Source organism: Macrotis lagotis, chromosome 1 (genome assembly GCF_037893015.1).
Source record: "Macrotis lagotis isolate mMagLag1 chromosome 1, bilby.v1.9.chrom.fasta, whole genome shotgun sequence".
Lineage (NCBI taxonomy): Eukaryota > Metazoa > Chordata > Mammalia > Peramelemorphia > Peramelidae > Macrotis > Macrotis lagotis.
In genome coordinates this window covers 813,432,299-813,444,724 of record NC_133658.1, presented here as the reverse complement: position 1 = coordinate 813,444,724, position 12,426 = coordinate 813,432,299, and the positions used below count along the sequence as shown (strand labels likewise).

Genomic DNA, 12,426 nt, shown 5'->3' with positions numbered 1-12,426 from the left:
ACATATTATTATATCGAGGTTATGAGGTTGGAATGGATAACCTCCAAGATTCCTGCCAAGTCAAAGATGAAGTGATCCTCTTATTTTAATTAGTATTAAACAGTATCACATAGTCAGGAAAGGGAGCATAGCATAGTGGATAGTAAATGAGTTTTCAGGATTAAGACATGGTTTTAATTCTACTTCTGACACATACTGCCACTGTGACCTTGTATGAACCACTTGATCCCATTGACCTATTATTTACTTTAGACAATTCTTATTAGTTAAAGATGATATGCTCAATTGCATCTATTTCTCATATTTTCCACTGATTTCTGACTCTCCATGATCCTATTTGGAGTTTTCTTGGCAGAGATACTGAAGTGATTTGCCATTTCAGATGAGGAACTAAGACAAACAAGGTTAAGTGACTTTCCCAGTGTCATACCACTATTAAATGCCTGAGATTGGATTTGAAAACATAAAGATGAATCTTTGTCATTCCAGCACAGTATTCTATCCACTGCCTCACCTAAGGGGGCTAACTTTAGATCTAATCCTTATCAATAATATAATTGTGCAAATAATTATTTAAATTTAATAGAATCAACTTTATTACAGAATATTCTAATTTGTTCCAAATATAAAATCCAATTGAGTCAGCATTCATTAAATTCAGAATTGTTTTCTAGTCCCTGTGCAAGATATAAGGTTAAAATAAGACCTGGTACATGCCTTCAAAGAATTCTTAGTCTAATAGGTAGATATGATAGAATAGTAGCAGTGCAAATAATTCATAAGTTCATTGGTAGAAGATGATGTGCATACATGTGAACAGTGCTATATGTAAGATCTAAGAAGAAAAGTTAATTTCTTCCCTGTATGCTTCAGGGATCAGGGAGCATGTGCTTTATGATATTATGAATGGGTCAGATATCTGTGTAGTTATGGATAAAAGTAGGAAGGAAACATCCCAGATATAAGGAAATAAAATGAGAAAAGGTTAATTATTAGTCCTATTTGTCTACTTAATGGAGGGAGTACCAATACTAATATGATAAAAATATAATGGGATTGTGAGAAAGGTTATACAAATATACAAGATTATAATATACACATGAACAAACTATTCAATCACAAATGTTCAAAGACTTTTATCCATTGGACCTCAAAGGGCAGAATTGAGAGCAATAAGTAGAAATAGAGAAGCCAATTACAACTAGATATGAGAGGAATAATCCTGAAATTTAAAGCTATTCAAAAGTGAAATTCTTTGAGAAGTAGTTGGGTCATGAAGAGAAGAGAAGAGAAGAGAAGAGAAGAGAAGAGAAGAGAAGAGAAGAGAAGAGAAAAAAGAAAAGAAAAGGAAAATGGGGGCTGCTAGGTGGCATAGTGGATGGAGTATTGGCCTTGGAGTCAGGAGGACCTAGGTTCAAATTTGGCCTCAGACACAACACTTACTTAGGTGTGTGACTTTGGGCAAGTCATTTAACTCTATTGACTTAAAAAAACAAAAACAAAAACAAAAAAGAGGTAGTTGTGTATCCTTCCTTCAAATACTCTAAGTAATCCATCCCACCTATGGTAGGTAGAGGTTTCCTGCATAGACTAGATAAGCTCTAAAGTACACCAGTGCTTTGGCATTTCTGTGATAGTAATTCAAGGAAAGGCTACAAAGACTGCTTAGCATCAGATTGTGAAGGGCCTTGAATGCCCTGGTGAGTTAGTTTCACTTGAATTATTAGGCAATGGAAAGCTATTGGAAGGTCTCAAAGGATGAGAGAACTTTCAATAAGAAACTGTTAACAGCCCTTCTGCACATTTTGAACTATATATTCCATAGACATGTCAACCTCCATTTGTCCAAAGTAGAATGTATTATCTTCCCACCCCATCCCTTTTCCAAATATTCCCTCACTGTGGAAAGAATTATCATCTTTCTTAAGAAAAAGAGTAAAAACATCACTTATACAAAAATATTCATAGCAGCTGTTTGTAGTGGCAAAGAATTGGAAATTAAGTGAATGTTCTTCAACTGGGAAATGGCTTAACAAACTGGTATATGTATGTGATGGAATACTATTGTTCTATTAGAAACCAGGAGGGATAGGAATTCAGGGAAGCCTGGAAGGATTTGCATAAACTGATGCTGAGCAAGATGAGCAGAACCAGAAAAACACTGTACATTCTAACAGCAACATGGGGGCAATGATCAACCTTGAAAGAGTCGCTCATTCCATCAGTGCCACAACTAGGGATAATTTGGAGGTATCTGCGATGGAGAATACCATCTGTATACAGAGAAAGAATTGTGGAATTTGAGAAAAAAAACCAAAGACTATTACCTTTAATTTTTTTAAAAAACTTATCTTATTATATAATTTTGCTATCTCTTATACTTTATTTTTCTTCCTTAAGGACATGATTTCTCTCTCATCACATTCAACTTAGATCAATGTATACCATAGAAAGAATGTAAAGACTAACAGACTACCTTCTGTGGAGGGGAGGGGGGAAAGAAAGAGTAGGAGGAAAATTGTAAAATTCAAAATAAATAAAATATTTCTTTAAAAAAAGAATTATCATCTTTCCAATCACCTGAGTTCACAGCCTTGATAGCATCCTCAAATCCTATCAATTATTTCTCTCATGTATACAAACATTCATTAAATCTTTCTTCACAGCATCTTTTCCTATATAACCTCTTCTATCTGCTCTCAGAGACACCACTACAGTTCAGGGCATTATTACCTCTCATGTTGATTATTGTTTAAGTGGGTAACTAATTACCTCCTCACCACCCACTACAATTAGTCCCCCACACAGTGGCCAAAGTGATTTTTAGTATACTCCATCTATTCCAAAAAAATCAACCATTTTCTATTACTTTTTGGGTCAAATACAAGCTCTTCTCTTTAAAATTTGAAACTCTTCATAACCTGGTACTTTGACCTTTCAGTTATCATACAACATCATTTTCCTCCAGTTATCCTTTCTTTATTTCATATTTCATTCTTTTTCCTTTTTTCCTTACCTCTGGTTGTCCTCAAAGCTCAGACTTCTCTCTTTCTTAACCTTGGCATCTTTGCTTCCCTGGCCTACTTCATGATTCAATCCAAATGCTATTTTCTACAAAGGCCTCTCTTAGTCCCATAGATGCTATGTCTTCCATTTTAAGTAAATTTGATGGTCACTGTCCATCTACTCTGTATATCACAACACACACACACATATCACTATGACATTTTTGCACATAGCAATGTATATCTGCATATTCACTCAACAATTTATATGTATGAAAAAAAGAAGGGAAGAGATGTCTAACTTTGTTGTGTCTGGCACATAGTAGGCATTTAATAAATATTTATGGTTTAGGTTATTGGATCTGCTTAGCTATAGCAGTTTTCCTTAATTTCCTAAATTCATTTTGACATTTTATCAGAAATATATTATCTTTCTCTAGTCCAATGTTCTAAATACTAGGAATACAAGTAAAAAATGAAACCAGTCTTTGCTTCCAGTAGTCTATACTCTATTAAGGAACATATTTGCACACAATAATGAAGATATTTAAATATATTCCTGTTTCCAAATGTATATGTGTTTTGTATACATAAACATAGATGTGTGCTATAAGGGACAGCTACATGGCATAATGGATAGAACTCTGGCCTTGTAGTCACGAGGATGGGAGTTGGAGTCCAGTCTCAGACATTCACTCACTGTGTGACCTTGGGCAAGTCACTTAACCCTTATTTTCTCACATCCAGAGTCATCTCCAGTTGTCCTGATTCCTACATGGTCACTGGACCAGATGACTCTGGAGGAGAAAGTGAAACTGGTGACTTAGCATAGCACCTCCCTCTCTCAAATCTAACCTATATGTTTGTCATGACATCATGGTCTTCTTTGTAAATGAAGGACAAACATTGTAGCCAAGGTATGTTATATTCATATGTGTGCTCACACATGTGTGTATATGGTCAATATAAACACAATGAATTCCATATATATATACATTATCAACAATATCATACACATACATAATATAATGTAGCATATTGTGTGCTTGGGCTTATGGTAGGAATACTGAATGATTGATAGATAACCTTCTTATAGAAGATCAGACACCAGTAATCTTGTGTAAATTGAGAATTCATATCACTGCAAAACAAACTCTCCAAAGGATGTACCTGATTGAATGTCTAAATGATTTTAGACAACTAAGGGATGTTTTTGGAATCTAATAGTTGAACTGTGTTCTTTTTTTCCTATTTGTAGTATTATCCAGCTTTTCTTTGGATCTTTTCAAACTGGTCTGAGAGAGGTTTCAGCGATTAGTTAGTTGAAAATTGTCTTTTGGCATAGAAAGAAACTGAGGTCAAGAAAAATGAAATGACTTGTTCGAGCCCCAAGAGTCAACCTCTCAAAAGAGACACGCAAGAGTCATAAGAGACTTTAAAATAAGTATGTTAATTTTTAAGCTCACAGATCTCAGATTCTCAGCTGGAATACATGTTAGATGCCATCTAGCATGACTTCCTCTAGCTGGAACTCGACTTAGGAAGACCTGAGTTCAACTATGGCCTCAGACACTTATTAATTGTGTGACTTTGAGCAAGTCACAATAAATGTCTGCTTCAGTTTCCTCATCTGTAAAATGGAAATAATAATACCATTTATTTTCTAAGGTTGTTTTGAAAATCAAATGAGAAAGAAGTTATTGGGGCGGCTAGGTGGCACAGTGGATAGAGCACCTGGTCCTGGAATAAGGAGTACCTGAGTTCACATCCAGCCTCAGACACGTAATAGTTACATAGCTGTGTGGCCTTGGTCAAGCCACTTAACCCCATTGCCTTGCCAAAAATAAAAGTTATCAGATAGTACAGTGCCTGGAACACAATAAGTGCTATGTAAGTGAAGTATTATTTTTATTGAAACTGAAACCTGGGAAAATATTAAATTGTTAGGATGGGATTTGAACCAAAGTACTCTAATTGCAAATGTAGTACAATTTCTCCCATGTCAGCATCAGGGAATCTCTGATCCACAGGCTGTATAAGACTTAAGAAATTATTTGGTCTGGTGTTGCTATGGCAGATCAGAATTCAATAAATCTAGAAGCTTTGACAAAATATAGCAAGTTAATTTTAAGATGATAATTTTATATGGTCCTTGAATGGTGTTACAAATATCCTAATAGACTTTCACAGGAAAACAAAAATATTTGCCCCTATAAAAAATTTTCTTAAAGTCCTATACAATGATTCCTCTCTAGTATACTGCTCTTGTAATTTATATAAATTTTGCAACATAAACATATAGAGACTTTCCATGGACAAGATTGAAAGAGAAAAATAAAATTGGCAGAAATAAGAACTATATCACCAATCTGACTTGCAGCTTGTATTTGTGAACCCAGAGTAGGATCATTATTTGGCTCTTCCTCCTTAGACCTCTTCTACTGTCCAGGAGGTGTGGATGAATGCAGTTTATGGAAATCCATTGCTTTCTCAAAAATCTAAAAATGTAGAGGAGAACAGATGTGTTTGGAATCAGAAAATGAAATCAGTAGCTTTAAAAGGTTGAAAATCATCAGTTTTCCATAGAAACATATTATATCTTCTCTCTCATTGATTAGTGTTAATAGGTAGAATAGGTAGAATTCTTTATTTCTTTTACTCCAAAACATTATTTTTGCAGTCTTTAGGTTTGCTGGTCTCAGATATTTTGATCCTTTTTTTTTACAATTTACTACATTGATTCTCCAAAGTCAGCATAAAGACTGTTTTGCAAGTCCCAATTTGGAAAGATAATCTATAGGAAAACAAATGCCTTGGCCAGTATTAGCTTCTCTTTCCTCTAAAGGCAAGCGCCTGTTTCTTCCTCCAAACCCACTTTCTATTGAAATTTGACTCTTCAGTTAGAATTAGCTCCAGTTCAGCATATCAATTTTTACCAACTCAGCATTATGATTGAATCACAAAAAATATAGAAAATAACGAGAGTTTTCTTTGACTTTTTTGATTAAACAGGCAAAGGATCTAAACATCTTCAGTCTTTTTCCATTGTTTTTTTTTTTCCAAATGGCATCTTCTGAAAGGAGACAAGAACCTGTCTTTTAACAAAGTGGATGGAAAAAATAAATTAAATAAGAGAGAGAGAGAGAAAAAAACTGAAAATGTGAGATCTGCCAAGTTTTATGACTGCCTTTGACTTAGCCATTAGCTAATATTTCTATTTTCTGATGTGGTCAGATGTTAAGCCACTAATTACTCATGTTGAAAGCCTTCCCATCCTTAAACTAAGGACCACGATCTTCATGATGTCTTTAGAATGCCTACAACTCATTTGTTTAGAGCCAATTTACTATATGGAAAATAATACTTCATTTATTGCTTTTGTATATCTCTCATGTAGCTTTATTTAGATCCCAAGTGCATCTTATTCTAGTTTTTGTATTTGTGTTGTATTTTATGTTGTTTGCATACTACCTTATCTCTATACCTATATTAAGAAAAAAATACTTTCAGTAGTCCAAAATTGACTTTGGAAATCCTTATCCTAATTTACATTCACTATGACAGATTGAGTCTGCAGAACATGATTTCATCTCTCCCTTAGATTTCTATTGGTAAGTCTAGGAAGATATGGTGATTCCATTATTAATATTGTTACTCTGAGCTCACATTCAGTGTATTCATATATCAGTTGCCTACTGAAGGACACTATCACCTCAGTATCATTGATAAAATTAATGTTATATACACTTTTAATTTAATCAGTCAATTTTTCTTCAATATTGATTAATTGTATAAAATTAAATAGAATTTTAAAATGGACACACACTGAAAACATATAGCAAGACCCACAATGTGAAAACATGCCCCTGAACTGGACAATATTCTCTCCTTCTAAATCTTTAAATCTGAGGAGAATTGACTCAAACATAATGTAGTATCTATAAACATATTTCCTATCACAGTTATCACATCAAGGTGCAAAAAAGCCAATGAACAAGTACATATTTGCTTGAAGGACATGGTGTCTCAGCTGTCAAGTTACAATCCTTCCTTAGAGATAACTTCTTCCCAGGTTTGATTATCAAGTGGTAATCCCACTTTCATGTTGTCTTCTACTGATGGGAAGCCATTTTTAGATAAATATAATTGTAAAGATTTCCTTCCATCCAACTCAAATGTGACTCATTACAACTTATATTCACTTGTTGAATAAGTTATGGCATATGAATGTGATAGAATATAATTTTGTTCTAAGATATTATGAAGGGGATAGATTCAGAAAAACCTTGAAAATCTTGAAGGAACCGATGCATTAAGAAGTAAACAGAACCTGGAGAGAAATTTATACAATAAAAACAGTCAAAAAGTCAAACAACTCCTTTCAAATAAATGATGCACAAAAATTCCAGAGGATTCATTATGAAACAGGCTACTTAGCTCCTGACAGAGAAGTGATAAAATTAGAATGCAAGCTGAGATTCCTTTTTTGATATAACCAATGTGGGAATTTGTTTTCCTTAACTATACATATATAAATGTATATACATACATATATAAACATATTTTATAACACATTTTTATTGCTTTTTCATTGGGGGAAAAGGTATTATGGAAAGGATCTAGAATTTTAAAAACAATTTTAAAATAAAATTAAAAATAAAACTAGTCTTTATCTCTGAGTCTAAGTGAAAAAAATTAATCTCTCTTTCTAAACAAAACTTACATATATTTGAAGACAATTATTATGACACCTCTCTAAAAGCTGCTCTTCCCTGGACTAAAGACTCCCAGTTCTTTATATGGCAAAACATAATACTATTTTCAAAATGTTAATGATGGTGTGTACAGAGCAGTTATTATTGTCAATTCTGACTAGATTAATCTTCTCTAAAAACTTTCTATCTTATCTAAATTCTTCTTAAAATGTACCAAGGACAATAATTCTCCAGATGTGATTTGACAAGGACAGAGCACAATGAAACTTGTTCCTTCCTAGTTCCACATGCTGTGCTTTTTGCTAGTAACATCTGATATCACATTAGAATTTTTTTGAGTGATATATCAGATATTGAGTCATATTGATCTTTTAGTTAATGAAAGCTCTCAAATCTTTTTCCACCCCCAAAACTGCCGAAACACAAATCTCCCAGCTTGTACTTGGGAAATTGATCTCTTGAACCATGTAGACTTTATTGATATTAAATTTCATCTTAGTTTAAATTTCATTTCGGTGTACATGTTGGGAAAATTCTGACTTTGACTTCCTGATCTTTGTATTATCTGTAAAGTTGGTAAACATGTTATCAGTGAAGTCACTGATAAAAATGTAATGAATCAAGTGTCTGTTAGTGAGACAAATGGCTGTGGGTGAATATTATGCAACCAATGATCTTGTAAGTCCTTCTATTCACCCAGATAATCTAGGAACAAAGAGGCTTGGAGGGAGAGGTGCATAAGAAAACTTTTAAGCAGGCAAATTATTGTAGTAGAAATAGGCTCAAAATTTTTGAACCTGAAAGCTCTGATTCCAGTGTGTAAAAAGATTGCTCATGTCCATTCTTCTATGGCTAGCAGTGAGAAAGAGCAATTCTGATTGAAATCCTTTCTTTTATCAGTTATAGTAAATTTTAGAAATGACAGCAGCACCCCTTTCATTGCCATAGAATGCCCAACTTACCTGTTTCTATGTCTGAATTCATTTACTATTTATGGATTTTCATTGGAATGTTCTATAAGTGTTGCAATAGTCACTGGGGATACAGGCTGCCAAAGAAGGAGCTTCCCTACACAATCCAGTGGTCACTAGATCTCAGTTATTAATTTTTTCATGAATATAATCATATTATCAGTGATAATTCCTGAGTCCTGAATAGATCATTTTCTATAACCTCCCCAAAGATACATTGAACTGAGGCCAGCAGTCCATTACTTTTCTTCATCTGATAGTCTTAATATGTTCTTCATGGCTATTACTTTTATGACTCATCCCTTTCAGTTGCATTGGAATCACATATGTGACAGTATTGGCATAGAGAGGAAAAGGCTTTAGGGATTGAGTTCAAATCTTGTCTCTACCATTTGCTACCTGTGTGATTGTGGGTAAATTATTGCTGACTTGTCAATGGGCTCTCCCTCCACAAAATAAAGTACTTGGGACTGGAATGCTTCTGAATCTGTGATCTTCTAAATAGAAGACTGTGGGCTAAATGAATATTATGTATATCTACAATTAATTCACTCACCTGAATCCCAGGATCTCAGTTATATATTTCCCTTCTGGTTCACAAACTGTTAAAGAACCAGGACCTGAAGTTCTATGGAATGAAGGCAAAGGTATTTTAAAAGCAAACAATGTTCCAGGCAGCAAGTCCTTCCCAGCTGGCCCATCAGCCTTTCCTCAGTCAGCTGTGTTGTTATAAAAATGTAAATGAACGTAACATTCCGGCTGTGGCCAAATTTAGAGAATGGGGGTGATGAGGTTCCGTTTCCTGCTTGCTATTCAGAGCATGGGCAATAAAGAGTATTGAGTTCAGTCCCAGGCTCTTGCTTGCTTCAAGAACTAGGAATTTTATGCTTCAGTACTATATAAAGGGCAGTAAGACCCAGCTTGGCACAGATGGCTTAGGTCCTGAACCATGCTCTAGCCTGGGCATCTTAACTAGTGTTATACAATCTTATCAACAGCCACAGACATCAACTTCTTGCTGCTTTCTAGAGGTTAATAACAGGATCATTCCCCTCAAGCTAGTGATGCTTTATGGAAAAAATGTTGGGCTTGCAGTCAGGAAGTTCTATGTTTTAGTCTCTCCTCATCAAAATCATTTGCAAGCATTCATTAAATGTCTATAATGTGCCAGGGACTATGTTAAACATTGGATATGCAAAGAAAAGCAAAAACATAGCTCCTTTATGGTGCTGGCATTCTAATGGGATGGGGTACATATCAATAACTATGACCATACAAGATTTGTACAATGTAAATGGGTAGTAACCTCTGTAGAACCATGTTGTGTATTGGGGGGAACCGGGGAGGGGGTGACTGGTGACAAAGAATTGAACACAATTGAAATGACTGGACAGCAACCACAACAAAGCACGGTTGAAATAGGCAGCATTGTAAGCATGGAGGAGAGCAGTACAAAGGCAAAGGTTTTGTAGATGACATGGGAAGGATAGTAAGTAGCCAAATGTGATTGAACTGTTGAAGACGTATCGAGGGAAGTTCAAGAAATCAGAAAGATAGGAAGAGGTCATGAAAGAAAAAAACAATTGAAGTTTGATAGCTAAAAGACCATCTAGCACATAACAGACCATATAATCCAGCTTCATTTTGCAGATAACATTGATTCTGATGGAGTTAACTATCACTCTCCTATATCTGTAAAGCAAGTTTATTGACCTCTGGTCCAGAAGTTTGCTTTTTTCCCTATATCTTGACACATCAAATCTTGACTGTGAAGGGCTTTAAAAATCAAAGGATGGGGGGGGTGGCTAGGTGGCGCAGTGGATAGAGCACCAGACCTGGAGTCAGGAATACCTGAGTTCAAATCCATCCTCAGACACTTAATAGTTATCTAGCTGTGTGGCCTTGGGCAAGTCACTTAACCCCATTGCTTTGCAAAAAAAAAATCAAAGGGTGAATTTTATATTTGATCCTAGAAACCCTAAGTAATATTGAATTTATTAAATGAGGGAGGTTGTAAAATCTTAAACACTTGTTAGCTGTATGACCCATGTCAAGTCGATTAATATGTCTGCCTCAGTTTTTTTATGTGTAAAATGATGATAATGCTACCTAACTTATCGAGTTGTTTAGATGATTAAATTAGATAATTAATAAAAAGAACTTTGTAAAATAGCAAATTCCTTAATTTTCTAGTGAAATAATAATTATGATTCACAACTATGAGTGCTAAATATGATATATTATTATTTCTGTTTTTTACAGAAGTTAATTGTTAAACTAATTCAAATAATTAATAATTAGTCTTGTAAGGAAATACCAGCAATAATCAGGTCTATAATAATATAATATAATAGAATCAGTCCCATACTAAATATCAGTGTCAAGATTTGAAGTGAATTTTTCTTCTGATTATGCTACCAATAATAGAGTATACAGGGAAAAAAGGCAAACTTCTGGATCAGAGGTCAATAAACCTGCTTTGTAGTAACAAGAGAGTGATATTTAACTCCATTTCCATCCATAATACCTGCAAAATGAAGTTGGACCACATGGTCTCTTATAGACAAGACGGTCTTTTAGCTCCCAAATTTAGATTGTTTTTTCTTCCATAACCAAGATGCAGTGGTTTAGCTTGGCAGTTCTCATTCTGTGATCTCATTGGAATCTCCCATGTGCTCCAGTTTTCTATACTATACTTCTATCCAGTTTTTTTACCCAGTTTCCCAACTCCAGCCAATAAAATTTTCTTTTCCTTCATTTTCCATCATGTTATAACAGATATCTTATTTTGTGATAAGTTGTCTTGCATAATATCCTTAACAATCCTGTTATGCAGATAAATTGCTTCTTTTGTCCATTCTGCTAATATGGTTCAATTAGTTAAGGTTTCTCTGTGGCTAACACCTAGTTCTTTGAAAAAAAAAAACTGACATTTTTAGTACACTACCAGTTCAGTATAAGCCACAAATATAACACAGTAGTTTAAAAAATCAGCCTAAACTTAGGCTTTTCCAAAGACATAGTTTCCAGAAGAAGAGAAATTATCTTTCCACTGTATTCAGTATATCACAAAATCTAAAAGTTAAAAACTACCTAGACCATCCTAAACAAGAAAATATTTATTTCTGATGAAGTACCTTTATTGAGGGGTAATTATCTACTTCCAATAGCAAATAACGTTTTTTAGGAAGGTCATCCTCCTTCATCTCCTCTCCTTAGCCATGAAAGCCCAGAACCCCTCAAGGCTTCTTGATGGCTCACGTGTCTTACATGAGATGAGAGTGAACAAATCTATTCCTTTTAATGAGACAAAGGACCACCAGGCCTTAGCATCTGCCCTACCACTGCCCGAGAGGTCTTGGGACTTCCAGGGCCTATCATTTGCCCCATCTCTACATCATACACATGTCTCCTACTGTCATCTGAACAACTGACATAACCTAAGATTCTTGCCCATCTTACAATTTCAAGGCTTTTCTATTTACCCTGATCCTAAACTTTCTTCTATGTATTTTCTCTTAAAATAGGAGAGTGAGTTCCTTAAGAATGAGAAGTGAGAAGTTTTATATTTGTATGTGTATTTCTAGGATTTAGCATAATGCTTTATCCCATGGCAAGCACTTAATGAGTGCTTCTCCCTTCACTCATCCTCCCTTGCATATATTATAATATTGGCTAAATACTTCTATCTCATTCACAAATATAACTTGGTTCATTTTGCAGAAATCTTTTGCT

General features: G+C 34.6%; 1 protein-coding gene across 3 annotated transcripts in view; it reads left to right on the top strand.

Moving 5' to 3' along the window:
* The window catches only part of LOC141508420 (disks large homolog 2), a 2,787,507-nt gene that overhangs the window by 1,600,206 nt on the left and 1,174,875 nt on the right, over positions 1-12,426 (top strand). The gene's annotated exons all lie outside the window — the stretch shown is intronic.